We start from the raw sequence: 14,511 nt of genomic DNA on the forward strand, positions 1-14,511 counted from the left end.
ACTTACAGTAGTAAAGGAGTTTTGCTATTTGCGGAGGAAAATAACTGATGATGGTCGAAGTAGAGAGGATATAATATGTAGACTGGCAATGGCAAGGAAAGCGTTTCTGAAGAAGAGAAATTTGTTAACATCGAGTATAGATTAAGTGTCAGGAAGTCATTTCTGAAAGTATTTGTATGGAGTGTAGCCATGTATGGAAGTGAAACATGGGCGATAAATAGTTTGGACAAGAAGAGAATGGAAGCTTTCGAAATGTGATGCTACAGAAGAATGCTGAAGGTTAGATGTGTGGATCACGTAACTAATAAGGACGTATTGAATAGGATTGCGGAGAAGAGAACTTTGTGGCACAACTTGACTAGAAGAAGGGATCGGTTGGTAGGGCATGTTCTGAGGCATCAAGGGATCACCAGTTTAATATTGGACGGCAGCGTGGAGGGTAAAAATCGTAGAGGGAGACCAAGAGATGAGTACACTAAGCAGATTCAGAAGGATGTACGTTGCAGTAGGTACTGGGAGATGAAGAAGCTTGCACAGGATACAGTAGCATGGAGAGCTGCATCAAACCAGTCTCAGGACTGAAGTCCACAACAACAACAACGTTTGAACAACACGTAGATGTTACGGAGATGCTTTGGTAACTCAAATGGGATGCCTGAAGGGAAGGCGACGTTCTTTTCGAGAAATACCACAGAGAAAATTTAAAAAATGGCATTTGAAGATGACTGCCAAACGAGTCCATTGCTGCTAACATACATTACGCGGAAGAACTACGAAGATACGAGACGTTAGGTTCATATGGAGACATATAAACAGTCGTTTTCCCTCGCTATATTTGCAAATGGAACAGGAAAGGAAGTGACTAGTAGTGATACAGAGATACCCGCACCGTACGGTGGCTTGCGGTGTTTCTATGTATATGTGGGTGTAGATGTGATGAAAGAAACTGGCAGTGACATTGCAGAGAGCGAGTTACGACGAAATTTCTTTTGAAAACTAGGAAATCGTACTCGATAAATTCTCGAAATGCTGAAACCTGTTTTTTGTAGCTTCTTGCGAAGACAAATTCGTTTTTCAAGCAGGTATGGAAGTCAGGAGAGAGGATAAGCACAACAGGGACGAAAAGTTCTCAGGGCGTCCCGTTCCGTGTCTGTGCAGAAGATAGGACAGGCCAACTCAGACCGCCGACTCACGGTCAGACAGTAGTTCTGCTCACTGCCTAGAGGTAGTGACAATTTTGCGTTATATCCTTCGCAGATAGAGACACGAGTCTCGAATGTAGTGGGAATAATTCTGTGTGCTTCATCGTGACAAAGCGTTCTCTGACACGATCATCGTTGTCAAGCAGTTCTTAGCTAAATGGACGACACAGTCCCTTGATAGTAACTTTACTCCCTTGATCAAATTCCAAGTGACTTTCTAATAATTCTAAATTAATATAAAGTCATCGTTAGAGGCACTGTCAGGTGTAGAAATGGTTCAAATGGCTCTGAGCACTATGGGACTTAACTTCTGAGGTCATCAGTCCCCTAGGACTTAGAACTACTTAAACCTAACTAAACTAAGGACATCACACACAGCCATGTCCGAGGCAGGATTCGAACCTGCGACCTTAACGGTCGCGCGGTTCCAGACTGTAGCGCCTACAACCGCTCGGCCACCCCGGACAGCTCAGGTGTAGAAAAACGGTAAGTTAATAAGTACTTCGAAAAATTAAAATCCAAACGGAAAAGTGAATTGAGGCTCAGGAACATTTTTTTGTAGGGCGTAGTGTGTAAACACAGCTAGCACTGGACAGTCAGGGTGTTTGTTATTCGGTATGCGAATTATAATTCACTGATTCAATAGGATAATAATAAAGGAATATTTTCATTTAGAATACATTATTATGCAGTTGGCTCTTCGTTTCAAACTTTCCGAGGCACTCAAATGTGTTGCTCCGTTATTAAGGTATGTAAGATAAAAATCATTTCACTATACCGATGTCCGTATCCTTCGGAAATCTTAGAAACGTTGTAAAGGAGGAAAGAATGAAACAGAAACAGAAAACTGTAGGGTTCTTTCCCGAAACTGAATTGAAATGGTTCAAATGGCTCTGAGCACTATGGGACTTAACTTCTGAGGTCATCAGTCCCCTAGGACATAGAACTACTTAAACCTAACTAACCTAAGGACATCACACACAGCCATGCCCGAGGCAGGATTCGAACCTGCGACCGTAGCGGTCGCGCGGTTCCAGACTGTAGCACCTAGAACCGCTCGGCCACTCCGGCCGGCAACTCAATTGAAGGCAAGTGTAATTTTATACATACATTGTAAGTTTTGGACGAAAACGAGTAGACTAAGTAACCCAGTGGGCCTTCAGATGTGAGAAGTAGCATTTTTTGTAAATACTGTAAATATAAGTTTCCGGTAAAAAATGTGTCTTTTTTTGGATTATCTGTGTTTTTCGGTTATCCGTGCAGCCTCGAATACGCAGTAACTCGGGTAATCGCGAGCTTGCCGTATGTCACTTTTACTTATTTTACTTGAAACTGTTCAGTCTGCAAGTCTAGAGTTTTTCCTAAAGCACTCTACAGGTTGTCTTATTAACCTTTGTTCGGAGATGACTATTTGCGGTATTCTCTCTGTGTAATTACCACGCAAACAAAACGTCACGCCTCACTATACGAGCAGAGACAAGCGAGTCAGCCAAATGAGTTTCCACGGAACGTCGACCTGCAAGCTCTTATCTGACTAGCGGCTATCGCCTCGCAGTAAAGTCGCCTGCGAAGATAGCGTCACCTGGGCAAGAGCGCGAAATATTAAAACGTGACTACACGTTATTAGGCCCCACTTGAAACATCGTACTGATATCAGAAGGAACACAATCGAAGATGTAGTGCGTTACGTTGTCAAATGCTGATTTATGAGGGGCGTGTGCGGTTACCAGAAACGATGTGGTTACGAGATGGCATCTACGTACGTATGACAAACGAAAGTCATTTATATTGAGAGTTTAAAACTCTGAAGAGAAGACATGATGTAAGCATGTGACCTATCATTAATATTTCCCAAATACAGCTGTCTGAAACTCTCAGAATCGGGAACCATGCAGGCGACCAGAAGTAAACTGATGGTAAGATGTGTTTTATTGACAAAATCAAAAAGTAAATGTTGCAGTTTTGGAGCTCGCAAGCGACGGGAAGCGCTAGTTCAGTAGTATGCGGATGGAAGGAATGAGATGGCTTTGCTCGATTAAATGAATTATTCCCACTTGGTTTGAAGTGGTTCAGAGAAACCACGGAAAACTCAAATCATCATGGGAGGAAGGAAATTCTAACCTCGCTCTTCAAGAATAAGGAACAACGCCTTAACGCTAGTACTCTCGGAATAAAATTTTTCAAAAGAATGGACTGTGGTACATGACCACAAAAATAACAGTGGGAGCCTTTTGTTAAATGGTTTATTATAAACAGGGCCATGACCATATCCTGACTATGGACAGAAACGCACTTCTTAAGTTTGTTCGTCTATTATAAATATACAGGTATCACACATGAAAGCGTCATTTCATAATTATTAGAATATAATCATTATAAAATCACGGTTACGATTAAATTAGACTTCAAGAGGTTTTAGAAATGTTCCGATTCTAATTATTGAGCTGTTGGGATGGTTACGAAAACTGGACCATGTCCACATTTTCACCGTAAGAATTTTCGAAGCAAATACCTTATACGGACAGAATACCCAAATATTTATGAAACCATAACTGTTCCTTCGTTTCCAGCGATGGAGCTGCTGATTTGATCATCTTCGCCTGCAGCAACGTATCTCCCATTCTGTGGTGTCACATTTAAATAGAAAGCGTGGAGCACAGGGGCCGTGTAAGGAAGACGTTTCGTGGGGTTGCTTAGGAGTGCGGATTAAAAATTAGAATTTACAAAAATATAACGAACTGTTGCATTTATAACCACTTTTATCGTCTCCAGAATTACAGCAAATGTGAAACTCCAACTCACAGTCCACATCATTCAACACTCAAGAGACATGGCGCCTTATACAGGGTGTTTCAAAATGAATATGAGGGGTTTAAGGCTTTGTAGCACATATTATATTCACATTACAATCATAAATAATACAACAAATGAAAGAGAAACACAAACAGTTTTTCTTACAATTATTCAGTGTCAACACCGAACACACATCGAGTTGTTCCGAAACCTTGATCAATGTGTCAGGAGTAAATGTTGCAATAACACTGATTCTAAACTCTGATAGACCAGCAGGTGTCGAAGGGACATACACATGATCGCATCAGATCGTGTGTGAACGTGGAGGTCATGCATTAAATGCTGTGTCAACCGGCCCCTTGTGCCCAATCCACCGGTCGGATACAGCGTCGTTTAACCAGTAGCGTACTGACAAGGGAACCTCCCCATCGCACCCCCCTCAGATTTAGTTATAAGTTGGCACAGTGGATAGGCCTTGAAAAACTGAACACAGATCAATCGAGAAAACAGGAAGAAGTTGTGTGGAACTACGAAAAAAATAAGCAAAATATACAAACTGAGTAGTACATGTGCAGTATAGGCAACATCATGGATTACATAGCTCAGGACCGCCGTGGTCCCGTGGTTAGCGTGGACAGCTGCGAAACGTGAGGTCCTTCGTTCAAGTCTTCCCTCGAGTCAAAATTTTAATTTTTTATTTTCAGACGATTATTATCTGTCCGTCCGTCCGTCCGATGCGAGGTAACTGCGCGGTAGTGAATTGCAGTGCGTCAGGAAAAATGGAGAAAAGACTGGTGAAAGACTTTAATGAACGTGTGATTGCTCCTTACGCGGACAAAGATTTTGCCTTACTCCTTGACAGCTATACAGGACAGAAGGATCAGGCATTGTTCAATTTTAGTGTGGGAGTAGGCGTGATTGCCATTCCTCCAGGTTGTACACCTTGTAAGTAGGCTATTTAAGTAGACTGTTTATGTTTTCTTATTGGCAACGTTACGCAGCGCTCTGTATGAAAATCACTGGCTGTGCTGTGTGCAGTCTGTGGCTAGTTTGCATTGTTGTCTGCCATTGTAGTGTTGGGCAGCGGCAGCTGGATGTGAACAGCGCGTAGCGTTGCGCAGTTGGAGGTGAGCCGCCAGCAGTGGTGGATGTGGGAAATGATATGGCGGATTTTTGAGTACAGAATGGATATTATGAACTGCTGTGTATATTATGACTATTAAGGTAAATACATTGTTTGTTCTCTATTAATATCTTTCATTTGCTAACTATGCCTATCAGTAGTTAGTGCCTTCCGTAGTTTGAATCTTTTATTTAGCTGGCAGTAGTGGCGCTCGCTGTGTTGCAGTAGTTCGAGTAATGAAGATTTTTGTGAGGTAAGTGATTTCTGAAAGGTATAGTTTAATGTTACTCAGGGCCATTCTTTTGCAGGGATTTTTGATAGTCAGATTGCGTTGCGCTAAAAATATTGTGTGTCAGTTTAAGCACAGTCTTGTATAATTGTTCAAAGGGGACGTTTCAACCTCTTGTTCAACCGTTAGATGTGTTTGGTTTTCGGCAAGTGAAATACTTTGTGAAAAGATTCTATTATTTTGCGAAGCTGCACAGGTACACAGAGCAGTATTGTTTACGTGATCGTGTGTCAATTATCAATTTTTAGGCACTCATACATAATCATCTTCGCTCTCCAAAATTCCAGGACATGTTCAGATTTGCTTGGAAATATGCAGGATTTGACGGTCTCACACGGAAAAGTTTGAAAACGTTAAAAACATATGTTTTGACAGAGCACAGGGAAAACTGTGCGACTGTGAAACTGTTGCATTCATTTGTTGCAGTTTATGTGACAAACTCTTATGTTTTCATCACTTTCTTGGGAGTGATTATCACATCCAAAAGAAACCCTAAATCTGGCAAGGTAGAAGAATCTTTTCACCCATTCGCCAAGTGCACAAGTTAGGTGCATCGACAACATATTCCTGTCATGTGACGCACATGCAGTCACCAGCGTCGTATAGAATATATCAGACGTATTTTTCTTTGGAGGAATTGGCTGTCCTATGACCTTGCGATCAAATGTTTTCGGTTCCCATTGGAGAGGCACGTCCTTTCGTCTACTAATCAAAAATGGTTCAAATGGCTCTGAGCACTATGCGACTTAACTTCTAAGGTCATCAATCGCCTAGAACTTAGAACTAATTAAACTTAACTAACCCAAGGACATCACACACATCCATGCCCGAGGCAGGATTCGAACCTGCGACCGTAGCGGTCACGCGGTTCCAGACTGAAGCGCCTTTAACCGCACGGCCACACCGGCCGGCCGTCTACTAATCGCACGGTTTTGCGGTGTGGTCGCAAAACACAGACACTAAACTTATTACAGTGAACAGAGACGTCAATGAACGAACGGACAGATCATAACTTTGCGAAAATAACAAAAGTAAAATTTTCAGGCGAGGGATGGCTTGAACCAAGGACCTCTCGTTCCGCAGCTGCTCACGCTAACCACGGGACCACGGCGCTCCTGAGCTATACAATCCATGATGTTGCCTATCTTCCACATGCACTACTCAGTTTGTATATTTTGCTTATTTTTTCAGTTCCACACAACTTCTTCCTGTTTTCTCGATTGATCTGTGTTCAGTTTTTCAAGGCCTATCCACTGTGCCAACTTATAACTAAATCTGAGGGGGGGTGCGATGGGGAGGTTCGCTTGTGAGTTATGCCAGTGAGGCGGCGCACCATCTTTCTCCCAAATAAAGATGTGTTGTTAAGCTTCTTCCTATTGAGGCACGGGTTACAGCTGTAGCACATCAAGATAAGAAACATCAGTTACAGGTGATTCACCGAGAAACAAAGGCCCATAAACATTCCGCGGGGATATTTCTTGGGGCTAAGCGTGAAAGACTCGCACTCGTTCAAAACGTTTCTCAGTCACTCTTTGTCATTCCATACTCTTCCCATTGCGCACAGGTATACAAACACAACTTTTTGAATCGCTCTTTCATTTGGTGTATTATTTACAATCGTAAGTTGAACGTAATAAATGCTACAACGCCTTAAAACCGGTAGTACATTTTGAAACACCCTGTGTTACTGAGAAGAAAGACTTCAGATTTTAGTAGTAAATCTGTTAAGATATGGCGAGAAAATATTCACGTCAGGATGTGGTCCGGTTTGTCTCCGAAGATCTCTGTCTCGGTTACAGTAAGTAGTGCATAACTAAAAAATGGCGAAATGCATCATAGTTTGAAACAGAAACTGCCTGGCAGATTAAAAATGTGTGCCGAACGGAGAGTCGAATTCGGGACATTTGCCTTTCGCGGGCAAGTGCTCTACCATCTGAGCTACCCAAGCACGACTCGCGCCCCGCCCCCACAACCTTACTTCCCCCAGTACCTCGTCTCCTACCTTCCAAACTTCACAGAAGCTCTCCTGCAAACCTTCCAGAACTAGCACTCCTGGAAGAAAGGATATTACGGAGACACAGCTTAGCCACAGCCTGGGGGATGTTTCCAGAATGGTCATCATTGTCTACTTTTTTCTCAAGACCCCAGCTGTAATTGGACACGTTTGAGCTATGGAATTAGAGACGCACCACCTAGTAGCGTGTGGCAGATGCTTATGCCCTGATAACGTAAGTGACTCTCAGTGGCTTGGAGTTACTGAGAGAGCGAAAGTGTTGGGGAGCCATATCGATCCGCGATCTTTCAAGCTCAGAAAATAATTCATGTCGATTGGCCGAAGATGGGCCTAAGACGAGCACGTCCCCCTCCATGGCACACAGAGATACGCAACAGCATTGGGACCAGGCTATCTAGGGGGCCTGACAAGCATCTTCATGACTTTGGAATGTGCATCAAACCACCCCAATACAACCTGAGGCCGATAGGGTGGTGTACTGCCTTGCTGTAGGCTGATGCACCTAAAAGTACAGGATTCTGTGTCATTCTCCCATAAGAGGCAACAATTACCGCCTTTGGTCCGCCATTTCATCCAATGTAAACATTCCCCACGAATCTCACTAACACGGGTCTGTAAGTGCGGTGTTACGCTGTCTTTCTCGGGATACTTTCTCGATACAATGCATTAATTTCAACAATCCGTCGAAGTATTAGTCCTCGCTCTGCTTCGTCATACTGAATATTATAGAGCTGCTAAAGAGATGCGTTATGCATAACATATCCCGGCTGATTTAATTTAAAGACCTTTTAATTATTCAGTTCATTCTGTCCTCAACGTAGATAGAAAAATTTCTGTTAAAATTATAGTTGGCCTATTGCTTTTCCACAGAAATTGCACTGTGGTTTTCTCAACTCCTAAAACAGTCTATAAATTAAAAGAATACTTTTGCTATTGGACAACTCAGAAGCTGTCCTATTCACTACCGCTTTTCGCCATAATAGACTGACATTTCCAGTTTCATTTAATTAAGTGTAGACATTCGAACTGGAGCCCTATCATTAAGGACGCCATTGGTAAATATCTTATTTGATTTAGTTTTTTAGAAAATTGGTTATTAAATGCTGACACATTATTTCGCCTAACGTTTGGTGGCATCTTTCTGTCTGACTCTTACATAATCGCATAAAAATCTCTAAATCTCAATCTAAAACACTTACACTTTTTTATTAGGTATAGACATATTTTCCACACATAACTTTTGGGTCTGCTGAAAGAAGTTGCAACTCAAATTGTAGCTACTCAGCGCGGTCCAGTGTGGTCTGTAATTATCGCACGGCAACGAAACTTGATACATAAACTATTGTGTTAACGCGGAACCGATTTTCGCTGGAAAAAAAAAGTAATTTCAATTTTAGCCACATGGTGCAAATCTGGCGCTGTACAGAATTTTGTCGACGTCTCCTGAGCTCTTATTGAACATACTGTGTATGCGGCGGTTAGTAATAAAATCAACGTTATGACTTTCTCACTTGTTTGACCTTTCTTGTCCATGTCCCGTTCCTAATCCACTACACATGGAAACATTTCTATACGTCTTCCCTGCATTCACTGCGCCAGCTTCGCAACTGGTGGCCAAAACTGGAACTTTTTTTCCATCGTAAATCGATTCCGCATTAACGCATTAGAATATCTATGAAATGTCGCTGTCATACGATAATTATGGCTCACACTAGTCCTTTGTGAGTAGCTGCACTTTAATTATACACTACTGGCCATTAAAACTGCTACACCAAGAAGAAATGCAGATGATAAACGGGTATTCATTGGGCAAATATATTATACTAGAACTGACATGTGATTACATTTCCACGCAATTTGGGTGCATAGATTCTGAGAAATCAGTACCCAGAACAACCACCTCTGGCCGTAATAACGGCCTTCATATGCCTGGCCATTGAGTCAAACAAAGCTTGGATAGCGTGTACAGGTACAGCTGCACATGCAGCTTCAACACCATACCACAGTTCATCAAGAGTAGTGACTGGCGTATTGCGACGAGCCAGTTGCTCGGCCACCACTCCCCAGATGTTTTCAATTGGTGAGAGATCTGGAGAATGTGCTGGCCACGGCAGCAGTCGAACATTTTGTGCATCCAGAAAGGCCCGTACAGGACCTGCAACATGCGGTCGTGCATTATCCTGCTGAAATGTAGGGTTTCGCAGGGATCGAACGCAGGGTAGACCCACGGGTCGTAACACATCTGAAATGTAACGTCCACTGTTCAAAGTGCCGTCAGTGTGAACAAAAGGTGACCGAGAAGTGTAACCAATGGCACCCCATACCATCACGCCGGGTGATACGCCAGTATGGGGATGAGGAATACACGCTTCCAATGTGCGTTCACCACCATGTCGCCAAACACGGATGCGACCATCGAAAAAAATGAGGTTTTGCCATTCGTGCAGCCAGGTTCGTCGTTGAGTACACCATCGCAGGCGCTCCTGTCTGTGATGCAGTGTCAAGAGTAACCGGAGCCACGGTCTCCGAGCTGATAGTCCATGTTGCTGCAAACGTCGTCGAACTGTTCGTGCAGATGGTTGTTGTCTTGCAAACGTCCCCATCTGTTGACTCAGGGATCGAGACGTGGCTGCACGATCCTTTACAGTCATGCGATAAGATGCCTGTCATCTATACTGCTAGTGATACAAGGCCGTTGGGATCCAGCACGGCGTTCCGTATTACTATCCTGAATCCACCGATTCCATATTCTGCTAACAGTCAGTGGATCTCGACCAACGCGAGCAGCAATGTCGCGATACGATAAACCGCAATCGCGATAGGCTACAATCCGACCATTATCAAAGTCGGAAACGTGATGGTACGCATTTCTCCTCCTTACACGAGGCATCACAACAACGTTTCACCAGGGAACGCCCGTCAACTGCTGTTTGAGTATGAGAAATCGGTTGGAAAGTTTCCTCATGTGAGCACGTTGTAGGTGTCGCCACCACCGCCAACCTTGTGTGAATGCTCTGAAAAGCTAATCATTTGCATATCACAGCATCTTCTTCCTGTCGGTTAAATTTCGCGGCTGTAACACGTCATCTTCGTGGTGTAACAATGTTAATGGCCAGTAGTGTAGCTACCCAGTAGTTGCAGCCCACTGTCGCTCGAGGCCTCCGAATTGTAGCGTGTAACATGTCGGCGTGTAATGTAAGTCGCTGCGTGAGGAACAGTATGATGTAATCGAGTTTCGAATTCGATGAGATCGTCCACATCTGGAGCATCCTCCCCTTCAGCATGACAATGCCAGACCACACATGAGCCTCGCCACTTCTGCAACAATCCAATAGCCCAGGTTCACTGTCATCGTCATCCTCCATACCGACCCGACATAGCTCCCTCCAATCTGCATCTGTTTCGAAAACTTAAAGAACACCTTGGTAGTAATGAAGCGGTCCAAGCGTTAATGTTGTGGCTGCATTCTACGGTGACGTATGAACAAACTGGTCTCTCGTTGGGAGAAATGTATACGTCGCCACGGCGACTATGGTGAGGAATAAACGTGTAGACATGACATAGAAAATTCGTAGGCATTACTTTCCAGCAAGCCCTCATACTTAAGTTACGAATAACTACATTTTTTTAAAATACCAGCCTTAACGTATGGTTCAGTGTGTTAGGTTTTCAGCTTTTGAAAAGAATGTATGATCTTTTTCCCCACATATTGATTCCCCATAAATTGGTTCGTTACACATTTCACAACAAATAAACGAACTAACTGGTAGCATAACACAACATTTAACTGTGTAGTGGCTATTTGGCTGCTATGGGACTTACGCAGTACTACTGTTAATATTATTGTTGTTATTAGTGCCAGTGGTCACACACAAAGCATTGGAAGTCTGAACTCATTCGATTTCGGTCATTTCAGAGGTATAGAGTCCAGCAATCAAGTGATTTGGAAACTAAGTACAGAACACACATTTTTGACGATTTTAAATGGGTGTGCATGGTGCGAGTGAAGCAAGCGCCGCTGGGGAGAGGCATGGTGCAGAGGTTTCATGTTCTGTAACAAGTGTTTACCTTCAATGTGGATAGCTAACTTTCTTTTCTGATAAGACGTTGTAGGTAGTACTCGCGATGCAATGAGAAATGCTTTATTATCCTATAAAACTAAGTTGTTAGAAATAAGCAATACTAGCTGAATCATTAACTCATTAATTTGTAGTTTAATGCACCACTACTAAACCTGAATATCGTTTATCTTTCGCCATTTTAAGAATAAAAATGTTCAAAGAAAATGCGTTTTCATTCTAAAGTTTAGTTAAGCACTAATGCTGGTTATGCTGTTTCTCTTAGGGATAGTGGTCTCAGAAGGGTTGGAACAATTGGTCCATAGTGGAGAGAAAGCTATTGTAGTGATTGATACAAGGAAACTGTATCAGCTGGTGCAGGAAATAGCAGGTGAGGGTAAATGTGTACGGAGAGCGAGGTGTGGGGCATGGCGTTATAGCATTTAGTGAAATTTGCGAGGTATGGATCCAGTGGATGAAAAGCTCTCTCTTTTATTCTGGGCAGTTTTAGAAATTTTCGGAGGACACTGTTTTGCTCCTCAAGCATTAATAGTTGTTGTTGTTGTTGTTGTTGTTGTGGTCTTCGGTCCTGAGACTGGTTTGATGCATCTCTCCATGCTACTCTATCCTGTGCAAGCTTCTTCATCCCTCAGTACCTACTGCAACCTACATCCTTCTGAATCTGCTTAGTGTATTCATCTCTTGGTCTCCCTCTACGATTTTTACCCACCACGCTGCCCTCCAATACTAAATTGGTCATCCCTTGATGCCTCAGAACATGTCCTACCAACCGATCCCTTCTTCTAGTCAAGTCGTGCCACAAATGTATCTTCTCCCCAATCCTATTCAATACCTCCTCATTAGTTATGTGATCTACCCATCTAATCTTCAACGTTCTTCTGTAGCACCACATTTCGAAAGCTTCTATTCTCTTCTTGTCTAAAGTATTTAGCGTCCACGTTTCACTTCCATACATGGCTACACTCCATACAAATACTTTCAGAAACGACTTCCTGGCTCTTAAATCTACACTCGATGTTAACAAATTTCTCTTCTTCAGAAACGCTTTCCTGGCCATTGCCAGTCCACATTTTATATCCTCTCTACTTCGACCATCATCAGTTATTTTGCTCCCCAAATAGCAAAACTCCTTTACTACTTTAAGTGTCTCATTTCCCAATCTAATTCCCTCAGCATCACCCGACTTAATTCGACTACATTCCATTATCCTCGTTTTACTTTTGTTGATGTTCATCCTGCATCCTCCTTTGAAGACACTGTCCATTCCGTTCTGCTGCTCTTGCAAGTCCTTTGCTGCCTCTGACAGCAAAGTTTTTTATTTCTTCTCCATGGATTTTTATTCCTACTACGAATTTTTCTTTTGTTTCCTTTACTGCTTGCTCAATATACAGATTGAATAACATCGGGGATAGGCTACAACCCTGTCTCACTCCCTTCCCAACTACTGCTTCCCTTTCATGCCCTTCGACTCTTATAACTGCCATCTGGTTTCAGTACAAATTGTAAATAGCCTTTCACTCCCTGTATTTTACCCCTGCCACCTTCAGAATTTGAAAGAGAGTATTCCAGTTAACATTGTCAAACGCTTTCTCTAAGTCTACAAATGCTAGAATCGTTGGTTTGCCTTTCGTTAATCTATTTTCTAAGTTAAGTCGTAGGGTCAGTATTGCCTGACGTGTTCCAATATTTCTACGGAATTCAAACTGATCTTCCCCGAGGTCGGCTTCTACCAGTTTTTCCATTCGTCTGTAGAGAATTCGCGTTAGTATTTTGCAGCTGTTACTTATTAAACTGATAGTTCGGTAAATTTCACATCTGTCAACATCTGCTTTCTTTGGGATTGGAATAATTATATTCTTCTTGAAGTCTGAGGGTATTTCGCCTGTCTCATACATCTTCCGTACCAGATGGTAGAGTTTTGTCAGGACTGGCTCTCCCAAGGCTGTCAGTAGTTCTAATGGAATGTTGTCTACTCCCGGGGCCTTGTTTCGACTTAGGTCTTTCAGTGCTCTGTCAAACTCTTCACGTAGTACCATATCTCCCATTTCATCTTCAACTACATAATATTTCCCTCAAGTACATCGCCCTTGTATAGACCCTCTATATACTCCTTCCACCTTTCTGCTTTCCCTTCTTTGCTTAGAACTGGGTTTCCATCTGAGCTCTTGATATTCATACAAGTGGTTCTCTTTTCTCCGAAGGTCTGTTTAATTTTCCTGTATTAAGAGTTACAGAGTCCAAAAGTGTCCTTTGTGCAGAGACGTGGAACTGCATAAGCAGCACAGGGCAGGCGAGCTGGAAAACCGTGCGGGCAGCGACAGCATTTGCACGGAGCTGGCTGTATCGTATCGTTCCGAGCGCAGAGGCAGCGGCTGGGCTGGGCTGGGGTGGGGTGTGCTCACCGGCGGCGCGAAATCGGAACAGGTGGCGCCGGCAGCGCTGAAAGCCGGGCCGCAGTGGCGCCGGCACCGGGGCCTTCCGCCGCCGCTGCGCTCAGCCGATAAGGGCCGCCGCTAAATGCAGGCCGCGGATAAAAGGCCGGGAGGCGTAGCGGCTGTCTCTCCTGGCCTGCGGAGCGGGGGCCTGCGGGAAAAAAGTAAAAAACTGGAGGAATATCTGTAGACTCATACAATGGAACTGGTCTGTCTGAAAAAGTAATTCTTCCTACCAGTAATTAGAAGGAAGTGCTTCTGCCACAGGCTGCATTCCAAGAAGTCACTCGCACTATATATATATATATATATATATATATATATATATATATATATATATATTTCTCTTTCACTCGCTCGCTCGCTCTCTCAACCACACATAGGCGCGCGAGCGCTTGTTTACGAGATAAACAGCTCCCACCTGTTTGGCCTATATAAGGCTATCTGCATCTTTTCACATGCGTGTTAGTCTCTGTGTGTGTATGTGTGTGTGTGTGTGTGTGTGTGTGTGTGTGAGAGAGAGAGAGAGAGAGTGAGTGAGAGAGACAAAGAGAGAGAGAGAGGGAGGGAGAGAGAGAT

The sequence above is a fragment of the Schistocerca cancellata genome, chromosome 2 (genome assembly GCF_023864275.1).
Source record: "Schistocerca cancellata isolate TAMUIC-IGC-003103 chromosome 2, iqSchCanc2.1, whole genome shotgun sequence".
Lineage (NCBI taxonomy): Eukaryota > Metazoa > Arthropoda > Insecta > Orthoptera > Acrididae > Schistocerca > Schistocerca cancellata.